Raw genomic sequence first — 14,781 nt, 5'->3', positions numbered from 1 at the left:
AATAATTCTTTTGTGATCATAAAATGTATCTGGATATGTGCCAGAAGGACATAGATTATTTAAACAGCTCAACAAATCACCAAAACTTAAGGAGCAAGATCTTTCCACTCCAGTCACTGCCATATTATTTCTAGGACCCACAAATTATGAGGTGTGTCCTAGAGTTACTAATAATTAAATAGAATTGTGTCATTACTGTGGCATTTTAATACAAGAAGATACATTTATTTACCCATGAAAGCAATATTTGTAAAATACTGGATATATTTAGCTATTATATGTACTTATTATTAACATGCTTTAAGTTTCATTATAAATGCTTTATACAGTTTACCAACATAGATTACATAAATTTACTGGTTATTTAAAGTTAGGAGTTATATGTTTAGCTGAAATACCAAAATAGGTACTTCACATTCAAATTATGAATAAACGGGCAATTTAAAATATCACAAATCAGCCTTAATGCACTATAAGAATTCTTAACCATTATTTCATTAAATCAAGATGGCAATTTACTGTAAAACATTTTCTTTTATTTCTCAGCACAGTTATGTGCTCATAGCTATGAACCTTGCATCTCTACAAAGTGATTATTTTCTTCATTTCATCCAGTTTGAAAAAAAGTATGAAAATACTCACCAGAAACTAAAATTAGATGACTAAACTCATTTTCACATGTGATTGGGCCCAGGTTTGTCAACATGAACTATGAATGCATTAATATCCACAATACTGCCAAATGTTGAATTATTAATATTGTCGGGTCCTTGGTCTCAGTTCATATTCTGTTGAGGAGTTTTGTGACATTCATCAAAACTCAGCCTCTCAACATGTTTACAAGTATCCTGGAGGCAACATGTCTTAAACTAAAACTAAGGTCACTTTCAACCACTCAAACTGTCATCGAGGCCAGACTGACTCATAAATGCAAAGAACTGGTCTATAGTGAAAACAGCAGATGAAGTCAGGTGCCACCACATGCCAGATCCTTGCCAACTCAGCACCCAGAAGTCGAGATACCAGGTACATGATTAAAGGTGGTTCTTCACTTGGAAGGATTAGCAGCATTATGCACTATACCTATGAGTAGTATATGTCAATGCAAGTATTCAACAGCCAAAAACAGTGCTGAAAATTGACTCCAAGACTACTACAGCTTATCAATTTTTATTCTAGTGACTGCAAATTCTTTAGCTCTCTTAACCAAGCATGGAGTTAGCTAACCAGAAGAGTCCAGAATTCTTCCTTCAGTGGGAAAAAAAAAAAGTTACTCTGTTTTAGTTAATCTAAAACTTCTTTTAAAATCCATGTATCCAAAAATTTTTGTAAGTGCACGTTAATAATTGTCTTTTATAAACCAATTGGAGATTTAAAGTATGATTATTTTTTAAAAGTCAAAAGTTTCTAAACTTTACTCTGTACCTTATATTATATGATTTCCATGATGGGAAATTGACATCAAACTGATTTTATTCTTAAAACAAATGACTTAAAAGAATACAAGTAGTTTCCAGACTTGGCAAACTTTAGAATTTCTGATACTCATCTTTCTAATCTTTCATTCAGTAGATATATTCCCTATAAATAGAAACATTTCTGAAAAATATTGAACTGTGGTTGTAAAATTGTTTCATTTGTATGTAAAGTTAGCCAATAATTTCAATAGTTATAAACATAAGTTAAAACTAGAAGATGCAAAGAAACTAGGTGTTAAAGTTACCTAAGGTCTTAAGATTAGACCACAAAAATACAATTCAATCCTCATTTGCCATGGAAATAGGAAATAAATGGGAACATTAGTTATACTCATAAATTATATATTATACCTGGGCTCTTATACAAAGTGATGAGGGGTCACAAAGTCCTTCTTGAAGCATTTCTCTTTCCTCATCAGAAGATATAGAAAGTCTAAAAAGAAGAAACTAATAGTTATTGGACCCACTATCTGCCAGACATAAAATAAATTTATTCTATGCATCATATAATCTTCCCAACAACCACACCCATTTTACAGATGAAGGAACTGAGTCTCAGATAAGCTAAGCAATTTTCCAGAATTACACCAAGTGGCAGAGATAAAAGTGAAGCCCTAGTGAACCCAGCTCCAAGGTCCATTTGTTCATTCTATTATGGTCATTTATTGCCCATAGTATTTTTTGTATTTATGCTGTTTTCTACTATCTAAGATTTCTTTTTGCTTCTCAATTAATCTATTCCTACCACCTCCTTCCAAGGTTCACTTATTCCAAAAAGTATAGTGTTCTCTCAGCACTTTGTTTAAAAGCCTCTATTATAACAATTCAAGTTATACTGATTCACACAATACATATTTATGTAATGCTACCAACATTACTGTCTATATTCAGCAAGGTGCTGAAGGTTTCATAAAATGGTTTCATTGACACACTATAATAAAGCTCTCTTACTCTCCAATCTATACTCCTCTAGCCTCTCTCACCTTTATAATAACTTTAGTAGTAGAAGTATTTACTAGTGTTATTATCATTATCATTATTACATATTATCAGCTTCCACCAACCACCTTTTGCTTTCATGCTGCTCTCTGGAACTCTCCACTTTCATTCTGCTCAAATGTTCTCATACCACTAAACCTTCCTAATCAACCTTCCTTCGCTTTCCTTCCTAATCAAGAATTCTACTCTTAAATATTTCCTAGAAGATGTAAGATATTCTCAATTATTCATTTATGCAACAAAATATAAGCATTTACTATATGCTGGAAACTAAGAATAAGTAAATAAGATAGACCTCATTTGTCTAAGAACTTATAATCTACGACAAACTACAAATAAGTAAACCAAAATTTATAATGTAGATCCATGTCATAATGAAAGTATATTTAAAAAGTGATATGAGTACAAAGAATAAAGAGTTTCATCTGGAAGGCTTCATATAGAAGGTGGTATATAAAGTTAAGTTTCATTATTGAACAGGATGCAGGTGGAGAAATGACAATAGTAATGATCAATTAGTAATTTTTATGGGTGAAGCACACAATATACTGAATGTTTAATATATATCATATATTTATTCACATATGTGGAGACTTCTGTCCCTGAAAAAGATGGACTAAAAGGGACTAGATTTATCCTCTGGCTTAAACAACTAGAAAAAAAAACTGGATGAAATACATAACGACAACAGTTTTCAGAAACTAGACATCAAGCAATGAAGAACAGTGATTCCTGAGAAAGGAAAAACAAATGAGGTCTTCCCTACAGTTGTCCCAGCTTACTGCCTCAAGAAAGAAATGACTAACTGCAGTATACAGAGGCAGAGCCTAATGGTCTAAGAAAATGAAGCTAGGAGTCTAGCGAGGCCAAGGTGGATATAGTTGATAAGGCAGAGTAACAGAGGAGAGAGACCTGCACAGACTTCCAGAGGTCTGGAAGAGAATCCCTCACAATTACTGATAAGCACACATGTGTGAGGAAATCAACCAAGGTTAGAAAAATATATAATCAATCCCCAGAGCTCACACAAATCCAGGAATAATTTAATTTCCAGTCATCAAAGTGTAAAACTTCATAATGTCAGGACATTGGATAGAATACTCATAAGAGTATTGCCTCAGCAGTGTAGAAACTTAGCCCTACACTAAAGAAGGTACTGGTTCCAACTGACAGTGATTATAAGCAAGTACTGAAAGAATCAAACTATTTCCAAGTATATTAACTACATACCAGAAAAAAATCCAAAAATATTTATAGAAATATTGAAAGATTCAGGACTTGACAAGGTAAAATTTACACAATTTCTGGCATCCAATAAAATACCATCAGTATGAAAGGAAGCAGAGAAATACCACTCATTATGAAGAGAAAAAGCAATCAATTGAAATTTACCCAGAAATGACACAGATGATAGAATTAGTATACAGATATTCAAATAGTTATTAGTTGCATCTTATTTGTCCATGAAGCTAAAATAAATACTAAACATACTAAGCAGAGATCTTGAATATATACTAAAGACTCAACTGTAACTTCTAGATATAAAAGAAATACAATGTCTTGGATGAAAAATCATGGGAGTAGAATTAAAAGCAGATTCAGCACTGAAGGACAAAGACAAGTGAACTTCAAGACTTATCTACAGAAAAAATCTAAAATGAAACTGAGATGGAGGTGAAAAAAAAATGTGAACAGAATCAGTGAACTGAAGAACAACTTCAAGCCTCCTAAAACATGTGTAATTGGATTCCACAAAGAATAGGAGTGAATAAAAAGTTCTTAAGTAATAATGCCTGAAAAATTTTCAGATGTGACAAAAACAATAAACCTATTGGTACAAGAATCTCAAAAAATCCAAGCTCAACAAACATTAAGAAAACTACACTAAGGCACATAGTAATAATGTTGCTTACAATCAATGATAAAGAGAAAATCTTAAAAGCAGCCAGAGGAAATGACACACCATACACAAAGAAACATAAAAATTACAGCAGACAGCTTTTTGAAAACAATATAAACTAAAAGACAATGGATCGATATTTTTAAATTATTGAACCACAAAAAGTTAATCTAATAGTCTGTAGTTAGCAAAATAAAGACTTTTCATGAATATAAAAGGTGATGAAAAATCACCATCTCACCAGCAGACATATCCTACCAGAAATATTGAAGAGGTCTTTCAAGCAGAAGGTACCTGACAAACAGAAATCTGAATCTACACAAAGAAAAAAAAGAACACAACATGGTAAACATCTGGGTAAATACGAAAGACTTTATTTTTTAATATCTTTAAAATATTGACTATTCAAAACAAAAATAACTATATTTAGATTTATAACATATGTGGAAGTAATATGTAAGGCAATGATTACACAGAGGCATCTTTTCTTAGCCTTTTGACTAAGATCAAGTGGGTAATAGTTGCACAGAGGCTGGGAAGGAAAAATGGAAGTATATTATTATAAGATTCTCATCCTGTGTGTCCTGTGAGATATTACTTGAGGTAAGACTGTGATAAATTGTATAGGATTGCTATAAATACTAAAGCAACTACTAAAATACAATTTAAAAATGGAATTAATAAGCCAATAAGAGATTTTAAATGAAATTTAACATTTTTAATAAATTTTTTAAAAAAACAAGAAAAGGGGGGAAAGTGATGATGACAGGTGGTACAAATAAGAAACAAAGGTATATCTTATATTTAAACTCAACCATGTCAATAGTCACATTAAATGTAAATAAACAGCCAAATTAAAAGGGAGAGATTGTCATACTGGATAAAAAGCAAGACTCAACTGCATGCAGGCTATACAAAATCCATTTTTAAAATGAAGACACAATACTATAAAAGTAAAAGAATGGAAAACACATCCCATGGTACCACTAATAAAAAGAAAGCTGCCATTGGCTATAAGACAAAGCATATTTCAAAGCAAAGAATATTACTATGGATAAAGGGATTCTTATACAATGATAATGGGGTAAACTCATTAGGAGGCCATAATGACTCTAAATGTATCCACCTAATTGAGCTTCAAAATACAAGGAAGAAAAACTAATAAAATGTCAGGAAGAAATTTCATCAGAGTTCTCAGAATCTCTTTCCCTGCATTAATGATAGAACACATAGACCAAAAAAATCAGTTAAGGATATTGAAGACTGGGGCAACACTTTCAACCAGCTTTATCTAGTTTACATTAATAGAATTTGCCAACCAACAAAAAAACTAGGAATTCAGCAACAAAAAGACAGCTGGAAAATATAAAAATATTAGAAAATAACACTTCTAAATGACACAGAAATCAAAAGGGAAACTAGAAAGTCTTTTGAATTGAATAAAAATGTAAATACCACATATTAAAATTTATGAAACATGGCTAAAGCATTACTAATTTTATAGCACTAAAACCCATATTGAAAAAGGGGGTCTCAAATCAGTGATCTCAGCTTTTACCTTAAGAAACTAGAAAAATAAGAGCAACTGAAACCTAAAGTATGAAGAAAAAAATGAAATAATAAGACCAGAAACAGAAATCAACAAAATAGAAAACAGGAAAGCAATATGATGATTGCTGTTATATTTACATTCTCCTATCATAAATCAGAGGTAACATCACTATATATTCATAAAGTTCATAACCTAGATGAGACAGAGAACCTAAATAGCCCTATACCTATTTTTAAAAATTTAATTTGTAGTTTAAAACCCTCCCAGAAAGAAAACTCCAAGCCCAGATGGTTTCGTTAGTGAAGGCTTTCACATATTTAAAAAGTAATAATACCTATTGTACACAAACTCTTTCAGAAAACTGAATAGAAGGTAACACTTCCCATCTCATTCTATGAGGCTACAGTAATCAAGTAATCAGGATAATAGCATAAAAAACAGACAAACAGATCAATGGAACAGAGTAGAGACTCCAGAAATAAACCTCTACATATATGGTCAACATATTTTCAACAAAAGTGCCAAGGCAATTTAATGGGGAAAAAGAAAACCTTTTCAGACAATGGCATTAGAAAACTTGGATAGCCATAAGCAAAAATTTAAACCTGAAGTCGCATCTCACACTATTACAAAAATAAACTCAAAACAAATCATAAACCTAAATTAAAATCTAAAACTATAAAACTTCTAATGAAATGCTTAGAAAAACAATCCTAGCAACCTTGGGTTTTGCAAAAATTTCTCAAAAGTGACACAGAAAGTATGAAATACAAAAGAGAAACAACAATTGGACTTTATCAAAATTTAAAACACTGGCTCTTCAAAAGACACTTAAGAGGCAAGCCACAGACCAGTAAAAAATATACAGAAAACATGTATCTGACAAATAACTCATAATTTAAAAAAAATTAAAACGCTATAACAACTCAATAAAAAAAGACAACCCCAATTTAAAAAAAGAAAAGAACAGCAAAAGATTTAAAAGACACTTCAACAAAGTAGATACATGGATGACAAAAAGGCACATGAAGAAAGCTCAACATCATCTGTCATTAGGGAAATAAAAATTAAAATCACAGTGAATCACCCACTACAGACCACTTGAATAGCTAAAATTGAAGACTAAACATACAAAGTGTTAAGAATGTGGGACAGCTGGAACTCTTACACATTGCTAGTAGGAATGTAAAATGGTAAACCACTTTGGAAAAATCAGCAGTTCTTATAAAGTTAAACATGCACCTATGTAACCTAGTTATTCAATTCCTAGGTATTTATCCAAAAGAAATGAAAAAACATGTCCACCTAAAGACAAATGTTCAAAGCAGCTTCATTTGTAACAGCCAAGAATTAGAAAGAACCTAAATGGATAATCAAATTGTGGTATCTACTTACAATGAAATACTAATCCTCAATTTTAAAAATAAGTTATTGACATGCACATGCATGAATCTCAAAGTAATCACGCTGAATGAAAGAAACTAGACCAAAAAATTGTATATAACGTATGATTCCACTTACATAAAACAAAACTTTTAATGCAATCTAAAATGGCAACAGACCAGTGATTGCCTAGGGATAAGACTGAAAACAGATCAAGGAGGGGTAGAGTAAGGGATTCTGAAGGGGCATTAAGAAACCATTAGGATTATGTATATGTAAATTATCTTTACTGCGAAAATGGCTTGACTGGTGTATACATATATCAAAACACCAAATTATACTCTAAATATATGAAGTTTATTATATGCCAATTATATCTCAATAAAGCTGCTTAAAAAAAAAAAAACATGCAGTAGGTTATATTCTCACTTTACAGATGAGCATGCTAAGGTTCCAAGAGGTTACATGATTTGCCTAAGATCACAGCTAGTACACAGTAGTATCCAGGGGTGGCAGGAATTCTACACGGTATATTTTTAAACTAATACGTAGTATCTACTACAGTTTTGATTCACAGAAGGCACTCAAAAGTTGTTTTGGAGTTTTAAAATATAAAGACATGTAAAAAGCTTAAGATGTGGAAAAGTAACAGACTTTTAACTTTCCCATAGGATACATAAATTTTTAAGATTTTTAACCCCAAATATCTCAGTTGATAGAATGTAAGAGAGCGTGTCTGTAATTCATTCAAAAAGTGTTTCACTGAAACCTATCAGGCAATACATAAAATGAACAGCTTGATAGGTCCAAGTGAGACAGAAACCTAAGTCATACACACCCTTTGATGACGAGCTGCCAAGGGGCTCCGTGTGTCAGCAGGCTGAGGTACATACAGTACATACAGCTGAATACATTTGAATGGAGAACAACTCCTGCAAGTCTCCCAGGAGAAACACTGGGCAAAACATTTCCTAAAGAGGAATTACTAGGTTTTGTAACAGTTACTTTTTTCCTTTTATATATATATATATATATGTATATTTCATCTCTTCCCATAATAGATTATAAATTCCTAATGACTAAACTCTTCATTCACCATTTTAAATTCCACCTCATGTTCAGAAGAATCCTGAATTCATATTCTTATTGAATGAGTAAATAAGTGAATTAATGCATGTTAGGGTTAGTCTGAATGATAAGAATCCTTTTCAAAATCAACTTGACTTTATTCCATTTTCTTGAAAAAGTTTATTTTAAAAATCTTATTTCAGTGTTTTTTCTTAGTCATGAATATATTTTCCTGCATTATTTCCTTTTCCCTTGAAAGAGACAAGTAGAAAGGGCCTATACCCAAGCATAATATTTCCTTTGACTATACCTTCTGTGGAGGACAGAATGTAGCAATATAACAAGTTGTAGTCATCATTTTATCTGAGAGAGTTTTAAAAGTAACCAGACTCTGTGCACACCTGTTTTATTCCTCACAGATGTCATGTATTAATCCCTATGTGAAAGCCACCTGATAGGAACGCCATAATTCGCAGTATCTTCCCTCTTCTCACTCATGGTAACCAAGTTTTACTTTATGTCCCTGAAATCAACAATGCCCTGCCTGTACACTTGAGTTCCTAGTATTAACATCTTTTGTGTTTAGGCTATGCCTTTAAATTCTCAAGAGATTTTATCTTTAAGTATGTTCTCATTCATTTAAAAACACATCTTCCTTCCAGGCCTCCATGGGAAGAAAAAGTATCCTCAATTTCAGTGGGGATCTAACCAATGAGATGCAAGGGATTTGAGCATTGACATGAAATCATTAGCATGATATTTTCCCTCTGCCTTTTCAAAAATTCAGTGCTGAGAACAGGGAACAGGGAAAAGCAATGAGTAATTTTTACTCCTTTCTTTTCCTCATGCTCCCCATCAGCTATAATCCAGCCATCTTACTAACACCACATTAACAAAGTCTCTTCTTTCTGTTTCTAACATTCTGTTCTCAAAATACCTACCCTTGTTTAAACCTTTTACCTCCTGCCTGAACTATCTTACAAGGTGTTTCCCTAATTAAAGTCTTTTATTCCCCCTTTAATCAACTCTACAAACTGCTGGCTGAACTAACTTCTCAAAAGCAAAGCTCTTGCAATACCATTCAGCTATTTGGATTGATGGCTCTATCAAATCTACCAAATGCCTTAGCTTACCATTATGTGCCACAATGATATAATCACACTAAATTTTCTAGCTTATGCATACCCTATACCTCAGTCAAACTGGACTTCTCATTATTCCCTATCCCATACTTCCCTGTTTCCTTCCATCTATCCCCTACCCATGTTTGTGCTAGTTCTCTCACTACCAAGATACACCTGTCTCTTCATCTCCTATTCCAGTGATAAAATTCAATTCAACATGCAAAGAATATCAGAAAGTCTGCTTCCTAAGTTAAGGTCCTTCTTCCTAAAGGGATTATCTTTAATTCTTTCAAACTCCCTAGAGAACAATTTTTTTTTATTAAAGCAAGCTGCTGCTGCTGCTGCTGCTGCTAAGTCACTTCAGTCGTGTCCGACTCTGTGCGACCCCATAGACGGCAGCCCACCACGCTCCCACATACCTGGGATTCTCCAGGAAACAACACTGGAGTGGGTTGCCATTTCCTTCTCCAAAGCATAAAAGTGAAAAGTGAAAGTGAGTTCTCTCAGTCATGTCCGACTCTTAGTGACCCCATGGACTGCAGCCTACCAGGCTCCTCTGCCCATGGGATTTTCCAGGCCAGAGTACTGGAGTGGGTTGCCATTGCCTTCTCTAAGGCATAGAGAATAACATATCTCCTCTGTTTGTCTCCTCTGCAATAATCAGTGCAATTTACTTAACATTTATTAATCCCTCCTTTGAGCTACACACTGATTTAGACACAGAGACACAAAAAAGAATAAGAAAGTTCAGTAATTATGTCTAGATTCTAAAGTTCTTGATAGCAGAAACCCCATACATTTGCATTTATCTCCAATGCAGCACCTAATGTTCTGTTTTGAATACACTCAGTACCCAGTATATATTTATGGAGTTGAATTAATTTCCAACAGAAGCTAAACACTCTCCTTGGAAGAAAATATTTGCTACCAAGGAAAGGCTTTACCATAACTGCAAAACAGATTTGCTGCTGTTCAATTGCTCAGTCGTGTCTAACTCTTTGCAACCCCATGAACTGCAGCACACCAGGCTTCCTGTATTTCACTATCTCCTGGAGTTTTCTCAAACTCATGTCTATTGAGTCGGTGATGCCATCCAACCAGCTCATCCTCTGTTGCCCCCTTCTCCTCCTGCCCTTGGTCTTTCCCAGCAACAGGGTCTTTTCCAATGAGTCAGCTCTTCGCACCAGGTGGCCAAAGGACTGGAGCTTCAGCTTCAGCATCATTCCTTCCAGTGAATATTCAGGGTTGATTTCTTTTAGGATTGACTGGTTTAATCTCCTTTAAAAAGTTTTCAGAGGGCAACTTGGATGTCACATTGACCACTGTTATACCATCTAAAGTGAAGACTCTAATGGCTCAGATCACTCTTTACTAACATACTAACTTGTAAGTAGGCCAGACTGCTTCAAATGATAGATTCTCAGATGGTCAGAGCTTCCAAGAAGCTTCACATCACAGAAATCTGTTTCTTATACCCTCCTTAGGAATTTATATAGGGTTCTTTAAGTTGATATCAAGATTTAAATACCATTCAATATACCTGGGATATACATAATTCCTGTTTGAACTAACCACATCTATACAGCCTTAAAAATATATACTTCCAAGGCTACATAGCATCGCTGAAAGCCTAACTACAATGATACCTTTCACACTAGGTGGAAAGAGATTAGGTGAATCGTGCATTTACTCTCTACATTCTTACATTTCCTCCCATCCTGGGAAACAGATGGAAGAACATAATAAGGCTTTTTAAAAGATGACACTAGGAATAAAAGGAAATGAAATAGTTGATAGTGTCATGCAAATAACCAATGTTTAAACAAAAATACTTCTTGATAATGATATTTTTAAAGGAAAAATTCAAGCAATAAAACTGAACTAAGTGGAAAGAGGTCACTGCTGAATGACCAAACCAAGCCCCAGTGCCTGGCGCCTGCAAGGATAGGAGCTCCTTGGGTTGGCCTGACTCCTCCCAGAAGTTATCTCTAATTAGAGTGACACCCATCTTCTCAAGCAAAAAACTCAGCAAGGCATGTAACAATCACTCTAGCACAAGGATCGAAATTAAGGATCAATCTCAGAAGAGAAAGAAAGAAGTGCATTCTCTTTGTGTAGGAGGAATAGAAATCCAAAAATCTAGAATATGAAACCTATATTTCTGGTGAGAATTGTTAGCATAGAATGGTTGCAATATTCCAACAGAATGATAAAAAGATGGGACAGACTTTTTCACGGCATTCAGTCTCAGGGTAAGATGTAAGAGGTCTCAGAATAAGATGTAAACAGGTTTGAAGTGCTCTAAGAACTTAGGGAAATTTTATCAGTTAAGGATATAATCAAGAATAATATTCCAGATGAAGTGAAACCATGCTGATGTTCTAGAGTGGGAAGAGATGTTATCTGAAGTCAAATGAACTGTGTTTGAATCCCAGCTCTGCCTCTTTCTTCCTTTCATTCCTTCCATCTTTCCCTCATCTTTTGTTGTTGTCACTCATTTGTTTATTTATTCAACAAATATCTACTAGGAACTTAGTATGTGTCACACATTGTGCCAGAAACTGGGTGTACAGGTTTGAATAAAACAGTCACGGTATCTGCCCTGACAGGGCTCATAGTTTAGTGAAGTAAGTAAGTGAAGTCGCTCAGTCGTGTCCGACTCTTTGCGACCCCATGGACTGTAGCCTATCAGGCTCCTCCATCCATGGGATTTTCCAGGCAAGAATACTGGAGTGGGTTGCCATTTCCTTCTCCAGGAGATCTTTCCCACCTAGGGATCAAACCTGCGTTGTAGACAGACACTTTACCATTTGAGCCACCAGGGAAGTCCATAGTTTAGTGAAGAAAACTATAAATATTAAATAAACATACAAAAACAAGATAACTACTATGAAGGTAAAAAATAAATCAGAATTTAGAGAAAACAATCAGGGGTTTAAGGGATTTGTTAAAAGGATTAAAGATAACAGGTAGAAGTGCCTTGCCCAATGCCTAGAAAGCACAGGTGTTCAACAACACACAGCTGTTTTTAACTTATCTCTGCCAAATACAGACACTTGATTCCTTCCCCTTCCTCTCTGACAGAGAAACTGGGAAATGTTAGAGCACTGGTAGGTGCTGTTGGGGGACAGCGTCAGTCTGTTCACTCTACAAACTAATGCACAACTTGTTATTCTATCAGTGCTCTCTATAATCACAACTTTGATCAATCCACAACTTTCTTCTAGGAATATCTGAATTTCATCTCTTGTTTAGTATCCTTGAGATAATTTATAAATGTTTCCTTTTGGTTGCATGGGATAATTAACCCCCTCTAACCTTAAATCAAACTATTCTCAAGAAACAACCCACATCAAGAACTGAGACGAATGCATCTTATGTGGAAGACTTGCCAGAAAAACCCAACTAAGGACTTCCCTTCAGGTTGTAAGTACACGGCTGCACAGCATATCTCACTGCAGGAAGACTTTCTGAAAACTTAAAAGTTCTCGTTTTAGACCATGATATTCCTTTATCTTGTTCTTAGTGAGCAAACACTCAACATGCCTTAAAATCCGACAAATTTCACTTCAGGTTTAGTAAACTGCTGAGTCAATAAAGATTGTAATTTCTTTTGAATGATCATCACTTCACAATAGTAAAACTAATTCCAACAGTTCCTCAGTTTCTTTAACTGTATAAAATAAATAAGAGTGCTCTTAGTTCATATAAGAAACCCCTGGTGATGGACAGGGAGGCCTGGCGTGCTGCGATTCATGGGGTCGCAAAAAGTCAGACACAACTGAGCGACTCAACTGAACTGAACTGAAGGATTCTTCAGTCCTTAATCAAAAAGGTGACCTTGCATACAGCTTAAGGAACACATGTTAGGTATTATTTTACAGCTTGGCAAGCAGCATACATACTAATTGAAAAGAAACTATCTCTAATTGAAAGAAAGGATAGAGAGGACGGAGGGAAAGAAAGGAAAAGAGGAAAGGGACGTAGAAGGAGAAAGGAAAGGAAGATGCATCACACTAAAAGTCACTGTACAGAAGTTTGATTTCAAAGAGTTTGCCAATGTCCAAAACTAAAAACATTATATATACCATAATTGAAACCTATTTCATGTGATTCTTTGTCCTAGAAGATATAGGGATGCTACTTGGACATGGTTACCATGAGACCTTTCTAAAGGTCTCCCATGTAAAATACAAAGTGTGATACATAAATGATTATTTTCATATATATCTATAGTAATCTTTACCGAGATAAAGGAAAACTGTTCTCATTGTTTCCTTGTCCTCCCCCCGCCGCCGCCCCCCCCCCCCACCGCCACCCACCCAGGGAGGTAGCTATTTCCTAAAATTCCTACTGTTGTCCTTTGAATGCACTGAGAAATCAATAAAACTGAAATAATTGGGGGGAGGGGCTACAGAACCCCTTTTAGATTACTATTGTCAGATCCAAACAAATATTTCCACATCTTGAAAAATCAGTCCTCAAATCCATTTTATGATTTTATAAAAATCTCCTATTTCAGTCATTTCCTATTTCACTAATTTCTCTCCTCTTGTCTCTTCTCAATTACTGCAGTAAAATTGGAGGGAAGGGTATTTCTTCCATTTGTTCAACCATATCTTCTCCTCAGAAAGGTCCAGACCCTCAGAGTTTTTTGAAATTCAGCTCTCTAGTTTATACCCACATTTTCCATGCTTTTTTCTCAGCCTTCCAGCAGATCTTGCCTTGCAGCTATCTATTCTGTGACTGCAAGTCCAAGAAAAAATGCTCTGTAACTAGTCACAAAATCAACAGTGGCTTCCACACACGGCCACTACGAGGGACAAAGCCCAGAATCTCCTAAAGTTGTCAACAATTCAATGAGTGTGCACTTGATACTTGCTATATCAGGTATAAAATCATGTGCAACAATCTCAACTTAACCCATTCTAATTGATGATGTCATATATATGTAATAATTGGAAGAAAAATTACATTCGCAAGAGCACAACATCTGTATTTCTTCTGTACTACGGTCAGTGAAACTCAGAACACAAGTGGTAATAATTGAAACCAAGTCATAGGCTTGTTACCAGCTGCCATAGCTTTAAGAAAAAAATAATCTACAGTCTGCCTAATGTAGGCAGTTATGGGGTACAGACTTGGAGTCCATTGATGCTAATGCTTAATTATCTACTATAGATGCGTCAAAAAGATAAAAATAATAAGTGTCCAACATACCATTTTGTTGTATCTGTGCTTTTCAAAGGTATAAAAGAGCCCAAAGGAGAAATAAAA

At 34.7% G+C, this 14,781-nt stretch overlaps 1 protein-coding gene across 13 annotated transcripts in view; it reads right to left on the bottom strand.

Annotated features, from left to right (window-relative positions):
* Positions 1–14,781, bottom strand: part of SOX6 (SRY-box transcription factor 6) — a 672,686-nt gene that overhangs the window by 509,052 nt on the left and 148,853 nt on the right. The window contains exons 1-2 of one of the 13 annotated variants that reach the window (XM_043481419.1): positions 4,619–4,637; positions 1,830–1,911 (exon numbers count right to left, since the gene is read on the bottom strand). The exons of 11 other annotated variants lie outside the window; for them this stretch is intronic. The gene's annotated coding sequence lies outside the window, so the exon portion shown is untranslated. Of the gene's footprint in view, positions 1–1,829; positions 1,912–4,618; positions 4,638–14,781 lie in introns of those variants that run through there. One more of the 13 variants, XM_043481411.1, reaches the window with a different exon arrangement.

This window comes from Cervus canadensis, chromosome 11, assembly GCF_019320065.1.
Source record: "Cervus canadensis isolate Bull #8, Minnesota chromosome 11, ASM1932006v1, whole genome shotgun sequence".
NCBI lineage: Eukaryota > Metazoa > Chordata > Mammalia > Artiodactyla > Cervidae > Cervus > Cervus canadensis.
The sequence above is the reverse complement of the archived record's forward strand: the minus strand, read 5'-3'. Positions and strand labels throughout refer to the sequence as shown.